This window comes from Xenopus tropicalis, chromosome 1, assembly GCF_000004195.4.
Source record: "Xenopus tropicalis strain Nigerian chromosome 1, UCB_Xtro_10.0, whole genome shotgun sequence".
Classification (NCBI taxonomy): domain Eukaryota; kingdom Metazoa; phylum Chordata; class Amphibia; order Anura; family Pipidae; genus Xenopus; species Xenopus tropicalis.
In genome coordinates, this window is record NC_030677.2 from 141,140,462 (window position 1) to 141,152,521 (window position 12,060).

Below are 12,060 nucleotides of genomic sequence, written 5' to 3' on the forward strand. Positions count from 1 at the left end.
TGTAGCAACAGAATATTTATTTTTCATTATCAGTAATCAGAATATGCTACAGCTGTTAATTTAATGTAACTGTAATGCATTGTTCTGTGTTCTGTTTTATTAATTTTAACTGTAATTATAGCAGCAGATGGAAAATCAGGTTCAGATTAAGGAACCTAGCTAAAAAAATATGTAAAAAAAAAATGTATGTATTTATTTATTTGTTTCTCAGTTGTTCTGTAACTGATGCCATGTGCCCCCTCCCTAACAGATATTGGCATTAACTCTTGGTGCATTTATTCCATTTCTTGAGGTAAAAAAAAGAAAATTCCCAATCCAGTAATTCTTTGTTTTTATTTATTTATTTTTTTAATAGAGAGTAGGGATATTACACTTGCATACCAAGATATTCCCTGGCTATACAAAGTATTTACTGTACTACCTTTGGCAATAATGCACAGTTTGGTCAGATTTAGTCTGAGGAGAAAGTTATCTGTTGGATAAACTCATAATGTGGTAACAGAAATGTGGCTGTACTTGTATATAGATTAGAGATACGTGTAAACAGAGAACAATGCACAAGGGTGCTCAAAGCAAGACCCCGGCAAGGCCCACCCTTTCCCACATGTGCCTCATCTGCCCTCCCCTATTTCCAGCCCTGTATGAGGCCTAAGTAATAGTAAGCTCGCTTAAGTTTGCTAAGGACGACAACAGTCACCCTCATCTTTTTTTATTGTTATCATTTTTATTTACCTCTTTAATTTATGCCAAAGAAAAAAATAACATTCAGCATTACGGCAGGAAGCAGTGGTAGGGAGAACAGGCACGTGCCTAGAGCACAATGGAGGTGGGGCACTAGGCACATAACTCTTCTTTCTGCATGCCCCTAATCCTGTCCCTTATCCCCCTACCACTACAGGTCACATTATGTCCCTTCTTTTTCCCCCCATTCCCCCGCGTTGTCACTGCATGTGCTTGTCCTCACGCACACATGGGTTTTTATGTTTTTTATTAATAACTTCACAAGAAAAGATTAACATAACTGAGACCAACTTAATTTCAACTTACAACTGGGGGTGAGGTGGCCAGCTTGGTTGCCTAGAGTGCCTCATAAATGGTTTTATCACCTCTAGCCTGCAGCTCCCAAGTTAGTGCCACTGAAGTGTGGAAGCTGAAGTTACCCAAAAAGTAATAGCAAGTGCAAAGTTTTCTCCTTTTGAAATCACCCATAACAGATAGCATTTACTGAGTGATCTCTGTTTTAAAAGTAAAAATCCATTACCGGAACTGGTGAAAACATTGCTTTTGTTATTCATAATTTCTCAATGTTGCTAACCATTTGGCACCCCCAGTGATTTAACTTTCCTTATCCTTTAAGTTCAGGATTTTAAAATCTATTTTATTGTATTCAAGTGCTTTCATTGCCCCCTACTGCAAGTTTATGGAAGGACATCAATAGTGTTTTTCAACTCTGTTCTGGGACCATTTCTCACTGTAACTAGCAATATAGCAATATATAGCTGTCTATAGCCTGCAATTGATTTGCTAGCTGATATGATATAGTCTCAAAATGGTTTAACATTAATGAAATTATTATACAATGTTCTTCCAGTGCTATCAATCACAGCTTAGTAATATTGTTGGACAGTTTCTAGATTTACCAGCACTGGGTCTGACTGGAAATTTGTACATCTGAATAAATGATTTAATAAGATGTAACATAAAGGCAGTTTTAACAAATAGCTATTGGTGATCAGCGAGTCTGCCCCATTTTTCTTTGCTGAAAAATTTCTAAAACTGTAAAAAAATTTGCAAAATGTGCCTACAGTCGACTTTTTTGATGCAACCACACCTTTTTTGACTCAGCCATACCGTTTTTAATGCAAACGGAATTTTTTTCGCACCTAAATTTTGCACAAAAAAATTGCCAATGGCGAAATGCAGGATTTTACTGCAAATTTCTGCCTTGTGAAAACATAACCTCATCACTTATAGCTATACTGAGAAACTTCTATTTTCCTGTTCGCTTTGAACATTTTATCCAACTTCCAAAGAGCAAGGAAACTCTGTTTCCCACTGTCTGAATATTTATATACAGTTAAATAGGGAATAGGTGCTATTATTGGCTTTAAATATGAGAAACCTTCTCGTACTGCTGCAAAAAATATTTTTGCAGATGCTAAACAGACATCACATTTTATCCTTCAAGTGCTCCTGCTCTACACTTGTGTGTCATTTCTTGACCAGTGGCTAGCTGCCACTGTTATGCAGGAGACATTGGTACGTCACTAACCCCTTCAGTTTGGTACCTTACTATTGATGAGCGAAAACGACAAGAAAATTTGCGAAACGGCGAAAAAATTTGCGAAATGCATTTGTCGCCCATGTTTTTTTTACGCGACCGTGCCCTTTCTTGTTGTGACCGCGCCCAAATTACCACGCAACAATTTTTTTTGATGCACGCCGAATTTTTCCGCAGCAAATTTTCACTGAAGTTTCACGAAACAATTTGCCAATGGCGAAATGCGGAAATTTGCTGCAAATCCATGCCTGGCGAAAAAATTTGCTCATCACTAATGACTTTTTGTCACATAATTATGGAAGATGAAAATTTTTCATCTTTAACTCTTCTGTATCCTAATTTACATATGCAAATTTAGATTTGGTTCAGTATTCGGCTGAATCTTTTACAAAAGATTTGGGGTTTGCCAAATATGAAAATTTTTCACAGAATTTTCACTGAAGTTTCGTGAAACAATTCGCCAATTGCAAAATGCGGAAATTTGCTGCGAATCCATGCCTGCTAAAAAAATTCGCTCATCACTAAACCTTACTTCTAATTAGTGATGAGGAAAAATTTTTGTCAGGTATGGATTCACGGCAATATTCCACATTTTGCCATTGGTGTGAAAAATTCACAAAGTCGCAGTTATGGCAAAAAAAGTCACGCGCATCAAAAAAGTTGCATATATGAATAAAGTCGCAAGATATCAGCATTTCACAATTTTTTCACAGTTTTGCAAATTGTTTCAGTTTCGAATATTTTTCAGCGAAGAAGAACAGAACAGATTTGCTCATTACTACTTCTAATGTTTTCCTATAAAAGGAGAAAAAATATTGGGGAAAGGATAAGACATAAAGATCATCCAAAAAAAAAAACACAGGACAGCCACATTAACTAACACGCAACCAGGTATTGTGTTCACTGCAACAGCATTATTAAAGGGAGCGCTGTTACACACTCATTGGCCCTATGGCAAAATAATTGAATTAGCCCAATATCAGCCATCTAAGGTGGGCATATATGGTGATAAATTTTGCTAACAGGTAAAAAAAATTACCAGATAGGTTTGGATACTAACATCAGGTTTTCTTTACAGGAATTACCCAAGATGGCCTTTTCATCAGGCTTTGTACATAACTTATGGGCTCATAATTAAAATGGAATTTTGTATATTTATTAGAGGTTGGGTTTTGCTGCATTTTAATACTGGAGTATATAATCACTGATTATCAGCTGATGAAGAGGCACGCCCCAGAAATGTTGTGTGTTCACTTGGCATAATTGGAAGAATATTGTGCACTGGGAATTCTCTATATCTGTTGAGTACATGGGAGTGCCATATCCCTTATTACTGAGCACCAAATGTAAACTATGAAGGCTGGGAGGTGTATGTGAAAATTCTGTTACCAGCGCTTCTAATCCTATGCAAGTGATCCAAAGGATTCCAACATTCAGTAAAGCTTTCTGTTGCTAATAATTGGATTGGAAACAGGTACCCAATGCCATTATATACTTACAATTGCCATAGTTTGAATTTGTACATCTGTAACTTGACTAGTTGGAACAAGTGGCCCAATTAACCCCATTTAAATTACATTTAAAATCCAGATAATTATTATTAGGAGTAGTAGTATATGATATGAATTGCTGCTTGGTTTTAGAAAAATTTTAGTAAGATCACAAGCTTTTATTCTGAAAAAGCTTTAAACATTTTTGAATGCACTAGTAATTGGATTGGATTATGATTTCCATATTCATGGGGTTTTAATAAACATTCTATAAACAGTAAATTCAAAAGACCAAAATGTCCAACTGTAAAATATATAAAGAAAATTTGTCCTGAGGCAAAGGGGCATTATATCTGTATTATACATACAGTTTTCAGTTGCTTCTTTAAATTGTCATAAATTTTTGTTTTCATTTTTTCCAAGCTTTATGTTTTATAAATATTTTTTCCCACTCACCTCATACAGTACTTCCCAGTAGCAGTTCAGCAAGCCTGGTTGCTAGTCTAAACTGTTAAACATTTGATATACTAGTTAATGCATTTCTCAACAACTGCAGCAGCTTTAACCCTTACTGGGTATGCTCTTTGAGCTTTACAAAAGTCTGTAACTGAGCTACTGTTACAATTGAATACATGAGTTGCTAGAATAACAGAATAATTGACATGACTAGTGTTGGGATTTCCATGTTTTTCATCCTTTAGTCATTTGTGGTTTTACAAAACTGTGCCCTGTGACTTGAAATGTAGTTATTGTCTGAGTTCCTCATTCTGTTCTGTCACTGTGTATCTTGCACAGTAATACATGGCAGTGTCTTTAACTTCCATCCCATTCATTTGGAGGTAGACCTGCTTCTTCCCATTGTCTTTAGTTATTGTAACTCTGTTTTTAAGGGAATCAGCAATATCTGCACCCCCACCAGCATATGCAACTCCAATCCATTCCAGTCCCTTCCCAGGAGGCTGCCTGATCCAGTGCATGTGATAGCTAGTTAGCTCAAACCCAGAAACTGTGCAGGTCAGTCTGAGTGACTCTGAGGGTCTCACAGTTCCAGGACCAGACTCTTGTAATGTCTGAGAGAGGATACCTGCAAACAATAGAGAATCGTATTAAATATTAAATTGTTTACATAAAATAAAGTTACTAAACATGTCATTTGTTCCTTACATGATGGCGAAAAAAACATGCAAAAGAAAAAAATAATGAAGTCCATGCTAGCAGGAGATGTCATTGACTAATTATCTTACAGGGGGTCATTACATTTTTATACAGTGTAACTAAAGGGAAATAATCATTTGCATAATGTGCCCTGCTTAAATGGCAGCTTGAGGGAAGGGAAGTATTATAATTAAATGAATGATTCTCTAATCATTTAAATGTATATAAAATATAAAACAGCTCACCAATTCAAAAATACTTTCTACTGTATTTGTGTTAGCAGTTTATCAGGCATTGATGACCACAAGACATTTTCTTAGATTTTCTCTCTTCTTTTAGGGGAATGGCATTTAATGTTTAACGGTTTTATAATACTGTAAATCTGTTTTCTTTTTACGAAAGACCTCACACATGAGACATTCATTTTTCATCATTATTAAGCAAAATATGTTTGAGCTGAAAAGTTAATGTACCATTTGTTTGTCTCAAAAATGGCAGCTTGAGGAAAGGGAAGTGTCATAATTAAATGAATGATTCTCTAATCGTTTAAATGTATATAAAATATAAAACAGTTCGCCAATTCAAAAATACTTTCTACTGTATTTGTGTTAGCAGTTCAGCAGTTTATCAGGCATTGATGACCACAAGACATTTTCTACGATTTTCTCTCTTCTTTTAGGGGAATGGCATTTAAGGTTTATGGTTTTATCATACTGTAAATCTGTCTTCTTTTTACAAAGGACCTCACACATGAGACATTTATTTTTCATCATTATTAAGCAAAATATGTTGAGCTGAAAAGTTAATGTACCATTTGTTTGTCTCAAAAGATTTTGCTATAAAATCTAATCAGCTTGACTTATCCTTGTCCCACGGTTCCATAGCAGAAGGCTGGAAAATCCCTGTGAGCTGATTTAATAACTCAGTTAAAAAATTTCCAGGAGACTTCATGACTGTCCTACTTACTGTTAATTTGTCTGTATTAGTACAGGTATGGGATTCATTATCCAGAATGCTCAATACCTGGGGTTTTCCCAGATAAGGGATCTTTCTGTAATTTGGATCTCCATACCTTAAGTCTGCTAAAAGATTATTTAAACATTAAATAAACCCAATAGGATTGTTTTGCTTCCAATAAGTATGTTATATTTTAGTTGGGATCAAGTACGAGGTACTGTTTTATTATTACAAAGAAAAGGAAATAATTTTTAAAAATTAAAAATATTAGCTTATAATGAAGTCTATGGGAGATGGCATTCCCGTAATTTGAAACTTTCTGGATAACGGATTTCTGAATAATGGATACCATACCTGTATTTTATAATGAAAAAAACATTTCTTTAGACAAGTTTCTAATATATTGTTCAATATTCTGTAACTGATGCCATGTACCTCTCTCCCTAAAAGATACTGCCATTAATACTTGCTATGGCTGTTCCATTTCTTGTAAAAAAGAAAATTCCCATTTCAGTAATGCTCAGTTTTTTAAAGAAAAATTATTTCTTTAATCTCTTCATTGTTATAGAAATTATTTCTCACCATTGCCAATTTTAGCCCAGTTTGAGCCAGATAAAATTAAATGATATTCCCACTTGCGCTATGGCAACAAATTTGTTTCAAACTTGTATGTAAATAAGAATTGTGCATGATACCTAAGCAAAAGGAAACTCACTTTGGTTTGCAGAGCATAAATATTCTCTATGATGGAAACAACACCCACCCTTTTAATTCCTCATTATGATATTTTTTATTTGCTTTGCCTTATTACAGGATTACATGGCACAAACCAAATTTTAAAAAAATGTAACAGAATATAACCATTCTGTAAAACAGGGGTCTCAAACTCGCGGCCCGCGGGCCATTTGCGGCCCTCGGTACAATATTTTGTGGCCCGCACCAACGCCGAATGAATGGATCGCAATTTTTATTGCGATTCAAGGGATAATGCAAGACACGGCGGGCGGGAGCTGCTGATTGCGGAAATGACATTATGCCATCACAACAGTTATTATGGGAAGATGTAAGGAGCTAATTGTGCACACAGAACGTCTTCCCATAATAACTGTTATGATGGCATAACGTCATTTCCGCAATCAGCAGCTCCGGACTTTTTTTTGTGAAATCCCTTATGCAGCCCAGCCTCATCCTGACTTTGCCTCCTGCGGCCCACAGGTAAATTGAATTTGAGTCCCCTGCTATAAAAGCAGTTTTCTGCGCCAACACTTTTCTGTCCTCCACAGGCAAGAAACAAGCACGGCTCCTGTAATACCAACCTGGAGTTAAGGCAGCCACATAGAATTTCCTACTCATTCATCACAGAGATCTAATGGCTGCCTGTAGAGGCGCAAATGGCCCAAAATTTGGTTCATCAGAACTTTACCATAACATATAGCAGCTGCCGGGCTTCAAATCTGTTCCTTTGCCAAAACATCAGAATTTCCCTTTTAGCCAGATTCCATAATTTGTTAAATGGTTTCGTTTTTCTATAAACAGCAGTTCACAAGTTAGTGCCTCAGGGGCCGGAGCATTAAAGCTGCAGCTATTACCCACAGACCTATACAACTGCCATACATTGCAGGCACACTTTGCTCTAATTTTAGTCACCCATAGTAACCAATCAGCAGCTAGTATTTACTGATCTGTGTTTTAAAAGTAAACATCTGTTGCTAGAATATATTCATCCTTTAACTTGAACTTCTTACCATGTGTTAAAATCACTTTCTTTAAGAAGTGGGCTCCAACCAATCAGGAGCCATGAATGTGGGACATATTGGAACCTTTGCCTCATATGTAGATTAGGGTCCCAAGTGTCTGCTGTGCTTAAAAACAAAACACTTGTAGTCTTGGACAGGAAACCACAAATCCAGGATTTTTAAAAGATTTGTGTTTTCGCACTAATTTCATTCCTGCTTCAGTAACACTAATAGATAAATAAATAAAATAATCCTAGCAAGTAAATATCATTTTAAAGGGAACCCATCAACTTAAGAAATGATTCCAAATTATTTTCTATTGTATTTGTTAAGCACAATAAACTTCACTTATACTATATAAATTATATAAATCTTGTCTCCTTCAGTCTTGCAATTACACAATCACAGCAAGCAGGCAGGCGCCATTTTGTGGGCACAGTTATTAAGGTAAGCTTTGTATCACCCCAAAATCTTCCTTTTGTGCCAGAATGGGGGACCTAATGCCTATGCCCATGCGCTGGCTACACAATTAAATGGTGAGGAGGGAGGGGCAAGTGAAAGTAATTGTCTGACCTGCCTCTATGCCTAAGGCTTAGAGGCGGGGCAGGCAATACATAACTGACAGTTGGGATTTTTAATTTGAAAAAGACTTTTATTCAGCCCAGATTTGTCATTTTTTTAGCAGGGTTCAGATTCGGCCGAATCCATACTCCTGGCCGAACCGAATCTGAATCCTTAAAATCACATGACTTTTTGTCACATAAAAATGGAAGATGAAAATTTTTCATCTGTAACTCTTCTGTATCCTAATTTACATATTCAAATTTGGATTTGGTTCAGTATTCACCTAAATCTTTTACAAAAGATTTGGGGTTCGGTCAAATTCGAAAATAGTGGATTCAGTGCATCTCTATTTATTATACAGCTTTTTATGTCTAGGTGACAGGTCCCCTTTAATGTGTAAATGGGATGTTAATGTCATTAGCATATAAATGGTTATTAAATTACTCTCTTTGCCATGACTGTTTGATATAGATCTGCATGATGAGAAGACACCTCTAAATAACTGGCTAAAGTTTAGGGCATGCTGTTGGTGGGTTAGAACCATATACACAACACAAAAGATGTATTGAATGATGAACACCTCCCTGCTCTTTTGCTCTCTTGCTGTAATTGAATTTCTCTTCTGTCTCTTCTCTCTGTGTTAGCTTGTCTCTTCTTTCTACCGGATTTCCTTTCCCTCCCTTCCTTTTCCCCTTTCTGTTCTTTGCTTTAGTTCTCTCCTCTCCTCCTAATTTCTACATTTTAGCCGTCACCTATTTTTCCCCTTCATTTCCCTGTTAACCTTTTATGGCTCCTTTTCCCTTTTTACTTCCCCATGAGCTCTGTCTTCCACAGTTTCCTTTTATGTTTCCTCTTCATTTAAAATGCCTACCATCTCCTATGGTGTGGGCAGCTCCAGAAAAAAAACAAAAACTTTAGGTTTAATGTAATCCTTGTGATTTATTCATCATTCATCTGCTACATCTACCGGGTAGCTTGGTTTTAGCCATTTTAAAACATTTATAATTATAACCAGTGATTTAAGGTTTTTTAGAACCTTCCAAGAAACTGTGCAGAAACAATTGGTGAGATTTTGATTTTAACATGTAAGATGCCTGAATAGGAGACCGCTTCCACCAGTATTGCTGCCTGTTCATTTCATTTAGAAGCATATTATAAATTAACAGAAATATAAAAAGCAAAAACAAAAAAGTATAAATATTCTTTTCAATAATAAGGTTAATATATTGCTTTTTAACATTTGTTTCTTAGAGCTTTATGATAATAGCAATCCTGTTCTCAAAACACTGTTAGAGAATTAAATGGAAACTTCTTTTACTTTAAATTTTAGTGATGGGCGAATCTGTCCCATTTCACGTTGGCGAAAAATTAGCAAAACTGTGAAAAAATTCCTGAAATGGTAAAAAATTAAAAAATTGCGAAATATGACGCACAAGACGGAGGTTCGCCATTAATCCATGCCTGACAAACAATTTTGCTTGTTCTGTCTCAGCATCAGTTGTACCTGCCACAAGCCCTGTGTAGACCCGGTCTGTGAGGATGAGTGCAGCAGGTTGAATGATCACCTTAACAGATAGCTTACTCAATGAATAAAGACTCCAGAGGTGTTTTCCAATGCTTCTTTATGCTTCAAGGTAGCAAGGGTATAAACATAGAGACTTTTCCATAGGTAAATTTCTAATGAAGATACACAGCTTACATACACTGCAGTCTCTTCAAAACACACTCAACAAAAAGGGCAGTTACAGCAACAAAATGGAGGGCGGGAGCAACTATCTAGCAAGAAACAGCAGGGGTGAATGGATGATACCAAATAACATTATAACAATAACATTTAATAAGAACTGCAAGGCAGTAAAAGCTGCGTGGCAGCACACTCCCCGCCTGGTATCGTGAGATACCACTACACAATATTTTCCTTTAACATACTATTAACATTGCATGCAGTAAAATGCTATCTAGCCTTCTTAAATCTATCAGCTAGCTATATTAGAGAGTTTGAGTGGCTCCATGAGATTAGACTAGATCAGAACTTTTAGAAGCAGGCATAATTAAGACTGTCAGTGACTGGTCTGAGGAAGGTTTTTGAGTCCCCATCCTTAACGATCTTGACTTCCACACTTCGGACCTTCCCATCATCACTGGAAATGGCCTTTGTGATGAGTCCAACTGGCCACTGGATCCGATGAGTTTGCTGGTCTTTTAACAGAACCAAGTCCCCTTCCTTTAAGTTGGGCTTCTGGGTTTGCCACTTTTTGCGAGGATGGTAAACTCCAAAGGATGGAAGGTACCAGCGTTCTTCACCTTCCTTAAGGTCTGGTGCTGGCTCAGCATGATGGTTATCTAAAATCTTCTGCATGAATGCTAGAAAGTGCTCTTGCATCTTAGGCTTGCTACGGAGGGTTCTCTTAAGTGCAGCAAATCTGGCTAAAGCTTGTTCTCGATTGTTAGGGAAAGTAAGCCTTGGTAACCGGAAGGGTAATGGAGCTACCCAACTATTGGAGTTGTCCTTGGAGAACTCTTCATTCCTAATCTTGATGAATTCCCTGTCTTCGACTGAAGGGGCAATCTTGTTGTCATCGCAAGTAGTCTGGTACACAGACTCACCAAGGTCCATGTAAGAAGTGAACTTGCAGGTAACACCTTGGAGTGCTTGACATGGAGCTTCAGACTTGAAATCAAGTCTTTCCTTCACATGCAATGGACATTTCATCGACCGATAGGTACGTTCTGATCTCTCCACATTGGTTTTGTAGGAAGCTATATCCGAGTGCTTGTGCAATCGATCTAGACAGGCTTCTCCTATTATCACCCATCCAAGATCGAGTTTCTGGGCATGAGGAGCGTCATCTGGACCGTTACATAACTCTCTTATTTTATGAACTCTGGGAATGTCTCTCCCTAGAAGAATCATGATCTTCGCGTCCTTGTTAAGTGATGGAATGTAATCAGCAATGTAATTCAAATGAGGGTGATGACGTGCAACCTCAGGTGTGGGGATCTCTTCTCTGTTATTCGGTTGCTGATCACATTCGATTAGCGTTGGTAGAGGAAACTCTATGTTCTCATATTCTGATGCCACTATGAAGCCATGGGCTCTTCTTCCAGAAGTGCTGACTTGTCCTGCACATGTCTGCAAGGTGTAAGACCAGGTCTCTCCATGAATCTTGAATAAGTCAAAGAATTCTGTACTGGCTAATGAGCGATTGCTCTGATCGTCGAGTATAGCATACATTTTTATGGCATTTTGTGGGCATCCTTCAGGGAAAACCCTAACGAGACATATCTTGCTGCAAGACTTGCTATGAAGCCCTTCTCCACACACCTCTGTACATCTTGTGGTTATAACATTGGCATTTTGCTCAGTTCTCTCCCCGCCATCATCTGATGTAGTCTTGGGGTTGCTGCCAGGCGGAGGTTTCCTTTTGTATGAGTCTGAATGAAGAGCGTCCACATGCCTGGCACTGTTACACAGGGAACATCTGATGGCGTTCTTACAGTCTCTAGCTAAATGATCGGAGGATGTGCAACACTTGAAACAGATATTATGCTCCTTGAGGTATGTCATGTGTTCTTCGATAGGCTTGCCCCTGAATGCATGACATATGGAGAGAGAATGTGGTGCATCATGAATGGGACACTGTTGATCACGATTGCTTGCCTTGGTATCTTGTAGTTTAGTATCTGTAGCCAAGACATTGGATGCAATTGCAGTCTTTCTCACAGCAATAGGATGTCTTAAGTCCTTGAATTTACTGTTGGTGGCAATACCCTTTGAAGTAGTTGAAGGAAGGATGGTTGTATCTGGATACAAGAAGCTTGGGTCATTCATGGATCTTGCGATCTTCCTCACAAACTCTGCAAAGTAAGAAAAGGG